The 13854-nt window shown below is 37.0% G+C and overlaps 1 protein-coding gene and 1 pseudogene across 18 annotated transcripts in view; one reads left to right on the top strand and one right to left on the bottom strand.

Moving 5' to 3' along the window:
• APBB2 (amyloid beta precursor protein binding family B member 2) overlaps window positions 1-13854 on the top strand; it is a 339655-nt gene that overhangs the window by 65588 nt on the left and 260213 nt on the right. For all 18 annotated transcript variants that reach the window (XM_033105673.1, XM_033105672.1, XM_033105682.1 and 15 more), the window contains one exon: window positions 1279-1445. The gene's annotated coding sequence lies outside the window, so the exon portion shown is untranslated. The remainder of the gene's footprint in view (window positions 1-1278; window positions 1446-13854) is intronic.
• Window positions 4678-5531, bottom strand: LOC117022050 (60S ribosomal protein L6-like; annotated as a pseudogene).

A 13854-nucleotide genomic window follows, 5' to 3' on the forward strand; every position in this document is an offset into this window, starting at 1 on the left:
ATACTTTGGTGTCTTTAGATTATATACACTCAGTTTGTATAGAACAAAATTGGTATCATACCATCCGTATATAACTTGATATCTTGCTTTTTTCCTACTGTGTTTCTTTTGAGATGATTTTTGGAACTAAGATTCCAAATGAAGGGAGAGATTAATGTAATATTATGTTTGGCATGCATGTGATGGGGTGTGTTTTGACTTACAGAAATAGAATTATGGACCCAATATCTGAAAATAACATTTGTCCTGTTCCCTCTTGAATAGGCTTGCATTATTTAGCATGTATAGATGTTGTCATAACTATTACTATAATTAACAAATGAAGATTTCCTAATCTATTAGTTCTTAATTGTTCACTAATTACTTTTATAAGGTCCGCTCAGTTTAGATTTCTGTACCAGAATTGTTAGGTGCAACATCGGTGAGCATACTCTATTTTAACACTGTTTTTCTGGATGCCATGATTCTTCATGCTGAAGCATAGTAGCTGTGTATTGTGGGCCAGGCCACAGGTTTGGCATGAAGTAGGATAGTTAAGAGATTCCTTTTGCTTAAATATATTATACTTTAGATAATATTTATGATTCATGTGTTGAATATTGGTTTCATATATCGTTTTCCTCTATTATGAGGTGAAAGGTGATTAGCTTCCCCTTTGCATTATTTAGCCTATAAAACTTTCTGTTGCACCATTCACTTTGCATTGAAAATACGTTCTAAATCCTGAACCACTTTGGAATTTTTTATGACCTTTCCCTTATGTGTCTTTTGGTGGTGCCTTTGAAGTCCTGAAATGTTTTTATATTTGATTGCGATTAAATCTGGGTTTCATTTTACTTTTTAAAAAACATATTGAGCAAGTTAATTTTCTGTTCAAGTTCCTAAGGGGAATGATTCCAGCCCTCTGTGTCCCAAGAATTCAGACTGAGCCTTGCCAGAACATTCCTGTGGTTTTCCACAGGGCAGATCAGTGTGTTCATGAAATTTTAGTTGTAGCTGTGTTTTCTATGGTTAATTAAAACATCTGGCTTTTAAGTTTTCCACAAACAATATAATCATTTGGCCAAACCTTTTCAATAATAATTAAATGCTTCAGCCCTCCCCCTTAGAATAGCCCAAGCTTGTATTTAGAACACCTCATAAGCTATTGTCCCTGTTCATTAATGGTTTTAAATATTTGGGAGGGGTTTGGGGTTATTCTGCCAAACATACACTCTTGAGAGAGAGAGCGTTTGTGAATCTACATCCCTATAACGGCTTCTGGCCTTTGCCCTCCAGGTTGGAGCTGCTGTGGGTGAGCTGCTGCAGTCTGTAGCCAAGCATGGTGTGGTCAGATCTGCCCAGCCGTGGAACAGAAACATTTGCTGGATGGAAAATCCATAAAAGAAAGCTGCTGTGAAAGCCCGAGACAGACCATAACTGAAGCAAAATCAGGCTGGTATAAGGTAAGAGAGGCTGGATAAAGTAGACGGGGTTTGGAAAGGGAAAGTTGCTTTGTTTATTCCATGAAGTGATTTTGCGACAACCCCACGTAATCAGTCCAGTTATCTAAGAGATTCCTAGCATCACGTAAATGGCAGCTATATCCTGACGAACTTCTGTGTACGATGTGTGGTTGTCTTCCTCTTTCTCTCTTCCTTTTTCCTTTCTTCTCTCCCACCCTCTCTTGCTCATCTTTTCCTCACTCAGAGAAGAGAGAAAAAAGATCTCAAGTGCAAATATATAAGAAGCCACGACCAGAGGCCACCCATAACAGACTCAGTGATTTTCGCTTTAGTTTCGAGAAAAGGCAGTGACCCTGAGAAAGCCTGGACTGGGATTGGTACTTTCCGAGACTTGCCCTCGTTTGTGTATTTACACCGTCCAAGGTGGATCATGGAAACCTGACTTTTGCTTGGTGCGGGGTGCTCTGTGCTACTCTAGTTTGCTCGGCAAGTTTTTACTTTTATCTCCCCCAAACAAAAGCGAGCGACAGGTTTGATTTCAGCAGTGTACTTTTGACATTAAGATATTCATGTAGGACAAAGGAGAAGAAATGTTCTGAAAATAATAGGAATATAAGTAAGTGCAAAATAGGTTTCCTATGGACCAGGAGAAGGAAACTGTATAAACAACCTCACCTGTGGCAATAAGGTGGGAAATAATTCATTTTGAGAAAGTATGTTGTACAGGGACAGGCAGTGCAAACATTTTCTGTTGGATAATCTGTGGGTAACTCGGATAATGTATGTTATTATATGCATAATAATGATAAATACTAGAGGGGAGCAAATCAGCAGTCTTGAGAGCCTGTGATGGAGATGTTGACTTTGCCCACCCAGCATCCTTTTCTTTCAACAAATGACCCACATTTTCCCTGGGCAGTCAGTCACCCTTGCTTTGTTTCCAGCCTGTGTAGTTAGACGAGGTGACCCCACCGTCTCTGTTATGGGCACGTGCTACAAGCTTGGCCAGTCAGGGTCCCAAGGATCAGTGTATGGAGGAGCCCCAGTATTGTCCCTGAAACTGTTGCAAAGAACTTTTTTCTTTTCCTGGGTTTGTTAAGTTGGAGCTGCTGGTGACGCTCCTTGCTACCACTTCGGGAAAGTCTTTTTGAGAAGGAAGTCAACACAGAGGACATCAGAGCAGGGAGAGGGAGGAAATGAGATGGGGATGGAGAAGGAGTGGGGGAGGGCGGACACACACATGGACACACCCACAGACACATGTGAACACACGCGTACACACACCTAAAGCCAGCACTCTGGTTTCACCTTCTGGGCAGGTTAGCTAGCTCACTTGAGGGAGGTGTCCATCACTTATATCTGCAAACATTGTGATTGGTGATGCCTTTTAGGTTTAGCATGAAATGACTGTCACAGTTCCTGTGTTCAGGAGCTCCAATTTAGGGGGTAGACTAGATCAGTACTCGGCTAGCTGTCAGTGTGAAAATGTATCACCGGATGTAAGAACTAAGTTCTATGAGAGTAGAAGAGATGGAATTATGAAGTCTGCTGGGTGGTAGAGGGACTAGCAGAGAGAGCTGTTATTTAACAAAGGGGAAATAGGATTTAGTCTTCAGAAACGTTTAGAAAAAATAATTCAATTAAGTATTTCTGAATCTGAAAGAAAGGGAGGCTTTCCGGAGTCTATAGTTAAAATAAATTGCAGATAAGGAAGATAATTTCAGAGCTTGCTAGTAGTAGAATCTTAGTATTTACTGTAAACACGATTGTTTCGGGAACAGCCAAATGAGAGGTTATCAGAGAGCCGTCCAGAGTTTATTATAACACCACCGGGTCACAGCCGCTTTTCTCACCAAACTCTCAGTTGTCTTTCTGTTCTAAGCAGAATTCCGAGTGTGTCATGAATTTTAAAGATTTGTTTCCTCTCCTTAATGTTAGACTTTATTATTATTTTATTTAATTGTTTAATAATTGTTTGCTTTTTAAAAAAAATTAATAGACTTTATTTTGGGGAGGGCAGTTACAGGTTACAGAAAAATTGAACAAAAAGTATAGAGCCTCCTTCCCCACCCCAACTTGTTTTCCCTGTTATTCACATCTTGCAGTAGTAAGTAGTTCGGTACATTTGTTACAATTATTGAGCCAATATCGATCCATTATTATTAACTGAAGTCTGTCATCTCCATTAGGTTAGCTCTGTTGTACATTTTATGGGCTTTGACAAGTATTTAATAATATGTACCTGCCGTGACAATGTCACACACGGTACTTTTACTGCCCTGACAATCCCGTGTTCTAACTATTCATCTCTCCCTCCCTCGCCCTGAATTCCTGGCAACTACTGATCTTCTTACTGTCTCCATAATTTTCCAGAATGTCATATGGCTGCAAGCATACGGTACATAGCCTTGTCAGATTGGCTTCTTTCACTTTGCAATATGCATGTAAGATTCCTCTGTGTCTTTTCATGGCTTGATAGCACTTTTTAATGATGAGTAATATTCTATTGTCTGGATGTACTGCAGTTTATTTATCCCTTTACCTACAGAAGGACGTCTTGGTTGCTTCCAAGTTTTGGCAATTATAAATGAAGCTGCTATAAATATTAGTGTGCAGGTTTTAGTGTGGACATAAATTTTTAACTCCTTTGGGTAAATACCAAGGAGCATGATTGCTGGACTGTATGGTAAACGTGTGTTGTTTTGCCCAACTGTTTTCCAAAGTATCTGTACCATTTTACATTCCTACCAGCGATGAATGAGAGTTGCTGTTTCTCTGCATCTTCTCCAGCATTTGGTGGTGTTAGTGTTTTGGATTTAATCCATTCTAGTACATGTAGAGTGATATCTCATTGTTCTTTATATTTGTAGTACCCTAATGATGTATGATGTTGAGGATTTTTTCATAAGCTTGCTTGCCATCTGTATATCTTCTTTGGTGAGGTGTCTGTGCAGATCTTTTTTCCATTTTTGAATTGGATTGCTCATTTTCTTATTGCTGAGATTTAAGAGTTCTTTGTATATTTTGGATACCAGTCCTTTATCAAGTAAGTCTTTTGCAAATATTTTCTCCCAGTTCTGTGGCTTGTCTTTTCTTTCTCATGACAATTCCTCCCTCCCTCCCTCCAACCCTCCCTCCCTCCTTCTTCCTTTTTCATCCTCCTTCTCTTCCTCTTCCTCTTTCTCCTTCTTTTTAACAGATCAGGCATTTAATTAAGTTCTTTGTAATAAATTTAGAACATCAGTTTGTGAGGATAAACCCCATTTGTGAGAGTAAACACAGAGCGGAGGTAGCCCTGGAGCTGAGGAAGAGCTTTGGTTTTTGGCAGAATTTATGCGTCCGCAGCTTTCTGATCAACTTTGAGCTGCTTTGTAATCTTGTATTTCTCTTTCTCTGTGCTGAAGATCTCATCCTTCTGGTGTCTGGGCTTGCGCAGCGTCTTCTTGAAGTAAGCACCAGTGAGATGTTTGGGGATTTTCATACCACTGATACCAATTTTGGTAGAGGTGGTGATGACAGATTTCTGGTGTGTCCTACGCAAAGGGACTCGATTGAGGGACAGAGGTCCAGTCACAAATCGCAAGCCACTGCCCAGCTGCTTCAAGAAAACCACGCTCTGGCCTCTGTGACACCCAGTGAGGATGACCAGAATGGTCGGTCCCAGGACTGATGCCGGCTCCAAGTGTTCTCATGTGCTGACTGAAGGGTTTCTTGCCGTGGCTTCACAGCTTTTGAGGCACATCTTAAGTAGGGTCGTATGTAGGCTTTTTGCGAAGTTTAACCACTCAGGTGCCACCATTCTTTTCACCACCAACTGTTTTTGTGACAGTAGCTAGAACCTTCTCCTTCTTTTTCTTTTCAATCCTGGATTTAGCTGCTGAATACTTCCTTTAGGGAATTCATAGTTGATCGGAAACATCTGCCAGTTCCTCTGACCAGGACAGGGTTTCAGCTGCAGTGGGGCTTCCCCTTCTTAGACGTTTTGGCCTTGAGATTACCATTCTTAAGTGTGCCACAAGCATCAGCCTGCTTGGCTTCAGGTTTCTTCTCCTTTGTGTCCGACTTCTCAGCTTTTTCACCCACCATCTTGCAGGATGGGAAAGGGTGACAATTATTTTCTCATAACAGAAATTTTTAATGTTAATGAAGTCCAACTTGTCAGTTATTTCTTTCATGGATTATTGGTTTTATATCTAAAAAGTCATTGCCAACCCAAGGCCATCTAGGTTTTCACCTATGTTATCTTCTAGGAGTTACATAGTTTTACATTTTACTTTTAGGTTTATGAGTTAATTTTTGTGAAAGGTGTAAGGTCTTTGTCTACATTCATTTTCTGTATGTGGGTGTCCGGATATTCCAGCACCATTTGTTGAAATCATTATCCTTTCTTCATTGAATGGCCTTTGCTCCTTTATCAAAGATCAGTTGACTGTATTTGTTTCAGACTATTTCTGGGCTTTCTGTTCTCTTCCATTGATCTATTTTGTCTGTTCGTCTACCAATCCATACTGTCTTGATTACTGTAGCTTATGGTAAATCTTCAGATCAATATTGTTGGTCCTCTGACCTTGTTCTTGTCCTTCAATATTTTATTGGCTGTTCTGGGATTTTTTCTTCTCCATGTAAACGTTCGGATCAGTTTATCAATATCCACAAAATAACTTGCTGGGATTTTAATTGAGATTGTGTTGAGTCTGTAGGTCAAATTGGGAAGAATTGATACCTTGACAATTGAATCTTCCTATTTATATATGTGAAATAACTATTTCTTTAGATCTTACTTGATTTTTTCATCAGAGTTTTGTAGTTTTCCTTATATGGATCTTGTACATATTTTGTTAGATTTATCTCTAAGTATTTCATTTATTTTGGTACTAATATAAATAGTATTGTATTTTTAATTTCAAATACCAATTGTTTATTGCTGGTATATAAGAAAGGAAGTGACTTCTGTGTATTAACTTTGTATCCTGTAAACTTGCTGTAATTGCTTATTAGTTCTAGGAGTTTTTTTGTTGACTTTTTGGGATTTTCTACATAGACAATCATGTCATATGTGAACAGAGACATTTTTATTTCTTCCTTACCAATTTGTATTCCTTTTATTTTCTTGTCTTATTCCACTAGCTAGGACTTCTAATATGATGTCTAATGGGAATGGTGAGAGGTAGCATCGTGCTTTGTTTTTAATCTAGTGGGAAAACATTTGTTTCTCACTATTAAGTATAATGTTAGCTGTAGGTTTTTGTAGTTTTTTTTTTTTTTTTTATCAAGTTGAAGAAGTTCTCCTATATTCCTAGTTACCTGAGAGTTGTTGTCATGAGTGGATGTTGGATTTTTATCAGATGCTTTTTCTACATATATTGATATAGCCATATGATTTTACTTTTTCAGCTTATTGATATAATGAATTATATTAATTGATTTTTTGATTAGCTTTTTGATAGGAATTATGTTGAATCTCTAGATAAATTTGAGTATTGACATCTTGCCATCTTAAGAGTTCTGATCCATGAATATGGGATGTGTTTCCATTGATTTAGGTCTTCTTCAATTTCTTTCAACGGCGTTCAGTTGTTTTTAGGGAACAAAGCTTGTACTTCTTGTTACATTTATTCCTAAGTATTATTTTCTTTTTGATGCCTTTATAAATGGAATCATTTTTTCAATTTTATTTTTAGAGTATTCACTGCTAAGTGTATAGAAATAAAATTGATTTTTGTATATTGCTCTTGTTTTCTTCTACCTTGTTGAATTTGTTTATCAGTACTGAGAGTTTTTTATTTTGTATGTGACTTCCTTAGGATTTTCTACATACCTGGTTATATCATCTGTGACTAGAGATAGTTTTTTTCTTGTGCAGTCTGGATGTTATTATTTTTTATAGCAACGTGAAAACTTTACTGATATGAGAATCACAAAGTAACATGCTTTGGTGTTTCTAATGAAATCATTCTATTATGTAGATTTTTGGAAAGGGCAGAAGATGGTAATTATGAAATTTATCTCCTCGTAATTAAATTAAGCTAGTAATTGAATCAATGGAGTGGCGTCTTAGCCACTCTTATATCTTCTTTGGGGAAATGCCTATTTAAATCCTATGCATATTTTTATTTTGGATTATTTGTCTTATTGGATATGTGAATTTGCATATATTTTCTCCCAGACTCTGGCTTGTCTTTTTGCTTTTTTACTGATGTCTTTTGAGGATCAAAAGTTTTTAATTGTAATAAAGTTCAATGTATTATTTTTTCCCCAAAGCTCATGATTTTTGTTTCTAAACACTCTTTGGCATACCAAAGGTCACAAGTATTTTCTCTAATGTTTCTCTCTAGAACATTTGTTTTCTTAGCCCTTACATTTAGGTCTATGATCCATTTTTTGTTAAGTTTTGTGTGTGGTGTAAGGTTCAGGTATATGTTCAATTTTGTTCCTTTCTGTTTTGCACATGGATATCCAATTGTCCCAATCATTTGTTGAAAAGACTATCCTTTACTTATTGACTTATTTTGGTACCTTTGTAGAAAATTAATTGAACATAAATATAAGGGTTTATTTCTGGACTTTCAGTTTTGTTCCTTACACCAGGGCCACACTTCACTTAGGTTTTTGCAATGCAGTTTTTCTATGAAAAAAGTTTTTTCAAGAAATGAGCATAAGCTGCATACATTTCCCTTATTAAAAAATTAAAAAAAAAATTTTTTTATAGACTATTATTGTATCTTTGCTACTCTTCCTTTCCATCCCTGTTTGGGTCACTATTAAAAGTACTAGTCTCTGGTTATTTCTCTGTGGGATAATTATGGGAATCTGAAATGGTAGAAGAGAATACAAATCAATCTAAATGCATTTTCTAGATTACTACATACATTACTTTGAATCAAAAATACTTTTTTTTCTGATTTCACTTTTATGTGGAATCTAGAAAACAAAACAAACGAACAAACAAACCAGAAACAAACTTAAAGATACAGAGAACAAATTGATGGTTACCAGAGGGGCGGGTAGTTGGGGGGCTGGGTGAAAAGTGAAGGGATTAAGAAATACAAATTGGCAGGTACAAAATAGTCACCAGGATGTAAAGTACAGCATAGGAATATAGTCAATAATATCATGTTAACTATGTACATTGTCAAGTGGGTGCAAGTCTTATTGGGGGGGGTCACTTCTTAAGTTATATAAATGTCTAACCATTATGCTGTGCACCTGAAATTGATATAATACTGAATGTCAATTATAATTGAAAAATTTTTTTTAAATTTAAAAATACTTTTTTATAAAGGTGGTAAGCATTTTTATGCACATTATCCATTTGAATAAAGCAGATTAAATTTAAAAATTTTGATTACCTCTGTCCTAATCATTACCAATAACTACTAACTGAGGATTTCCAAGTTTAGTATATTATTTCAAGAATTTTCATTAATGGTTATACAAATTGGGTCTTTTATACAGAAAAAGTTACATTTCACAAAAGTATTATTTACTAAATGGAAAATTATGAATTAGTATGTCTTGGATTTTGGGAACATAGTATGGTTTTCTTTTTTATGAAAATTAGACATTTTTCATAATATCATTAAAATACTAGCTGTATTTTTGTATTTATCTGTGCTATTTTTGTTTTGTATTAGTATAGTTCTCAATAGATTACTGTTCAGACATGAGCATATTTATATGGGAAATGTAAAGACTGTAAATTTATATCTCTCCTTTAGTTACAACTCTGAGAATTGTGAATGCATAAAGATTGAAAAGGAATAAAAACATCAATGCTTTATTGAGCTGTTTGGATTCTAGTAGGCCATTTTCTTTCATTTTGTTTTCTAGTGAAGTTATAATTTTGTTTGGGGACAGACTTTTATTTTTAATGTGGAAACCTATATAAATTTGGTATTGGTGAAATTCACAGAGATTTCCTTTCTGTGACGTATAGCTAAAATCTGATTTCTGCCACTGGGCTTTCCTCAGGTATTAGAGTCACATTGTTAGATTTAAAACATGTTTTCTACAGTACCATTAGTAGGTCAAGCCATACCTCCCACCTTCCAGAGGGCTCAGTTCTCCAGGATCGCTTATCTGCTTCCTGCTCTTTCTTTGTAATCTTCTCATTTCAAACTGGTAGACCAGCTTGATGGGAACTGAGATGTTTGTTATCTGGCCCCTTTGCAGTCCTTTGGCTGATAATGTCACTTCATAAAAATGCATCCACAGAGCAATGTGGAATTATTCTTTTTATTCATTTAAAAGAAAAAGCCATAGATAAGCTTTCATTTGTATCTCTAGGATCCTGGAGGTGGGTATCACAAATCTTTTAACCCAATCACTCCTTTCAATCTTTTTTTTCTCTTTGGTGCCCTTTTAAAAATCTTTGTGACCTAGTTGCAGAATGATGAATGACCCTAGGAGAAATGTAATATAATGTTCTAGGAGGATTTGGTCTTGTCAGTCTTGTTTTTCTTAGGAAGTTGAAACAAAATATAGCTGGGTGATGGTAACCCCTTATCTGCCCTTTCATTGAGTAAAGTGTTGTGCTGATGAAGTTAGAGTTCAGAATGAGTGAGCTGTTGAAAACAGATTTGACTTGTGATACAATTACATTGTGATGACTCCAGCCCATTTTTAATCATTTGGCTGCAAAGGAAGATAAATCAGATCAATTTAGACACATTCAGTGAGCCAATGCAAGAATAAAGAGAGTGCCTGGCACTTGTTTTCATTAGGAGAAAGAAACCATTTTTGTGTAAATCTGTAATGAGGATGTTTATGACAAATATATTAATAGAGTTTGGAATATTACGTGTTTTGGTTTTTTGCTTGTCTTTATATTTTTATGTTAAATAATCTGTGAAGTATTAGGTTTCCTTTAAAAGCCTCCAAAGACACGATACTAGAGTGACATATAGTCAGTTGTTATTTACTTTAATGTATATATTTTAATGTAGTTACAAGCAGTGGTTTCTCGGTCTGATAGTGACCTATAATGAATAAAACATTTAATTTGATTATATTGTCCAAATAAGATCTGTATTCTTGACACTGAACTGTTCAAACTTCTGAAATTTCCAAATTGATTATTATTTGTTCAAATAAGAATTGATCCTCCATTTCATTTGTAAATAAAAATAGTCTATTGGATGTTTTTACATAGTACCTAAGCCTATTTAAAACTGAATACCAACATCAGTCTAGCTTGCCTTAGGAAATTGCTTTGTACAATTTGCTACTGTACCCTTTTTTTTTTAATTGGGGAATATTGGGGAACTGTGTGTTTTTCCAGGGCCCATCAGCTCCAAGTCAAGTCGTTGTCCTTCAATCTAGTTGTGGAGGGCACAGCTCACTGGCCCATGTGAGAATTGAACCGGCAACCCTGTTGTTTAGAGCTCGCGCTCTAACCACCTGAGCCATCCAGCCACCCCTACTGTACCCTTTTCAAAAATTAAAGAAAACAGTTTTTCCTGCAGTCATCATACAGCTGAGGCCCTTTTAGCGCAGATTTTAGAAACTTAGTAATGATTCTACGCTTGGTTTAATAAAGATGATTTTTTTTTGAAGATTTAAAGTCGCAAATAGTTTGTTAGTGCTGTGTCTCTTTTCTGGTTTCTGGTTAAAGTGTGACAGTGCCCAGGAAAGTAAGAGGGCAGTTAGTGACTTTGCCAAAGACTTACCTCAGAAATAAAAAGTCTAGAATTCCAACCATGACTTTAGGCCCTCGATGATTGTAAAATTAGATTTAAAATGACCACTGATCTTGAGCAGGCATTCACTTATGAGTGATAAGCGATGCTGACTTTTACTTATTAATAGTTCAGTGCAATTCAGTTAAATTCCAAGTTAACTTGTTAACAGTATCTATCCTCTATGGAAATCTACTTTGGTAGTTGCTAGAGGGAATAAAATGTAGTATCCTGGGGGAGAGACAGCCAGAATGCAAGCTCTTTTGGGAGAGCTAACACTTTATTGAGCATGTCTAGTATGCTAAGTACTTAAGCACTTTCTCAGTCTTTTATGGGGGTGGAAAGGGGGGAAGGAACTTTATTTGATCGTCACATCAATCCTATGAGAGAGACAGTGTTACCCTATTTTATAGATAAAGAAGCTGAGAATTGGAAAGGTCAAATCGTTTTATCCAAGTCTCACATTTACTAATTTAAATTTGGGTCTGAACTTTTTCTCAAACTTTATTATATACCAGTGTAAATAAAAGCATTACCTATAAAGTGGTTGGCCTGTGGAAAACACTCTCTCTCTCTCTCTCACTCTCTCTCTCTATCACTTTTATATCTTTCGTTGTTTGTATAACTGAATGGATAATAAAGGCCCAAAGTCATATATGAGTAGTATGCTCTGGAATTTTCAAGGAGCAAATAATGTGGATGTAGATTAATCTGGAGAAGTGGCATTTTATTATTTCTGATAAACGAGTAGAAGTAGAAGGTTGTCGGGCAATGGGGGTTTTCAAGCCCCTTTACCTGAGGAAAAGACCTAATCGGACCCTCAGAGGCGGAGATAAAAATGTGGGGCTTGTTGGGGAGTGTGTCCCAGGTTTTATAGCCAAGATACGTGGCCCCGCCTTGCAGTCCACCAACTTGCTGTGTGGACCAACCCAGAGGTGTGTGGTTGCCGGGGGAAATCAGACTCCTGAGCAGCTACTTGGTGAAGGAAGGAAGAAGGACATTTCTTCTCGGACATTCCTGACTGTCCCCACCCCCATTCTACAGTCCTTGTTTGGGGAATGAGCTTCCTGCACTGACTGCCATAGGGGACTCCCTAGACTTTGACAGTGGGGAGGGTCCACGGTGTTCAACTCCATGATGGTTTGAGACTTCTGTGTATCTACTGCTTTCCTGGTATTTTCAGCTGCTGGCATTCTTAGTTCAGTACTGCAATGGTCTAAATGAATGTGTTCCCACACAAGTCATACACTGACATCCTAACCCTCAAAGACGATAGTGTGAGGACGTGGTGACTTGGGGAGGTGCTTAAGTCACGAGTGTAGTGCCCTCATGGGTGGGATTCCCTGTGCTCTAGAGAGCGCTCTAGCCCCTTCTACCAAGTGAGGACACAGCGAGAAGACCAGCCGTGAGCCAGGAAGAGGCCCTCACCCGAAGGTGAGCATGCTGGCATCTTGATCCGGGACTTCCAGCCTTCAGAACTGCGAGGAATACATTTGTTTTGTTTGTAAGCCACCCAGTTTGTGGTCTTGTGTTATAGCAGCCCAGATGGACAAAGGGAAGTATCCAGCAGATGATTGCCCCTCTTCTTCCCCACCTTCTTTTCCTGCAGTTGTGTCTTAGACAAAGAATGTAGGAAAAAGCAAAAGGTCAGCTATCCAGAACCCTTTGCAAAGCTGTGACTGCCAACCTCTGGTGTTGCTCTAAGGTGTTTCTGGTTTGGTTCATAGTCTGTGTTGTCTGGAAGAGCTTGACATGGTCTGTGATGGGTTGGTTGTTTGGCAGTTCTGTGATGCAGTTTGAGACAAAACAGATTAGTTGTGATACTTACAACACATGCAGAAAAGGGAATACTGTTTGAAGTTAAAGTATTTTTTAAAGTAGACACCACTGGAGAGTAATTGAGCAGTGTATGATTATTTCAAAATTTAAAACTGTCAAGCAATTACATAAATAGGTTCACTGAAAACTCTGCCAAGATATTTTGTAAGTTATATTATAGCATGTTTGTAAAGAATGAAGTAGCTCTGTATGTGTGCTGATTTGCAATTATTTATATGTGTGTGTGTGTATGTATGTATGTATGTACATACACAAATGAAAAAATGTTTTGCAAAATCATATGAATACCATTCCCTTTTGTATAAATTAAAAAAAAACCTATATATGTGCTGGTCTATACCCTTTCCCCCAAAAAAGATATGAACTATTAACATACTAGAAAACTTTTATTTTTTTTCTTTTCTGTATTATTTGAGTTTTCTAACCATGTTCATTTATTTATTTTCTTTCCTTTCAAAAAAGAAGTGGGTTAGCTGGGCAGTATGATCATGGATCATTTTGCTTCATTACGTTTTGATGTAGTTTATAAAACTAAGTATTTTTAAAAACACTGTAAATTTTTTCCTAACGTTCATTTGTCAGTCTTTTTTGGTCCTCTTTGCATGAAGAGAAAGTAGGTAATTTTTGTGGGAAGAGTGGTAAAGTATGTGCTAAACCAGCAAACATTCTCCAGAAAGCTTATTAGTTAAAACATTGAGTGAGAAAGAGAAAGGAAAGAGACAGGTATTTACCAAGTGTGATTTGAAGGCCCATCGTGCTGAAGTGTGTCTGAAAGTGTACCTTTATGCTTAGTTTGTTTGCTTTAAATATGAGCTTTAGACTGAACTGTGTTTGCTTTTCAGGCCAAAAGGCTGGAGGTAGCCTTGGAAGTTTCCAAAATCTGATTGCTAATC

The sequence above is a fragment of the Rhinolophus ferrumequinum genome, chromosome 5 (genome assembly GCF_004115265.2).
Source record: "Rhinolophus ferrumequinum isolate MPI-CBG mRhiFer1 chromosome 5, mRhiFer1_v1.p, whole genome shotgun sequence".
Lineage (NCBI taxonomy): Eukaryota > Metazoa > Chordata > Mammalia > Chiroptera > Rhinolophidae > Rhinolophus > Rhinolophus ferrumequinum.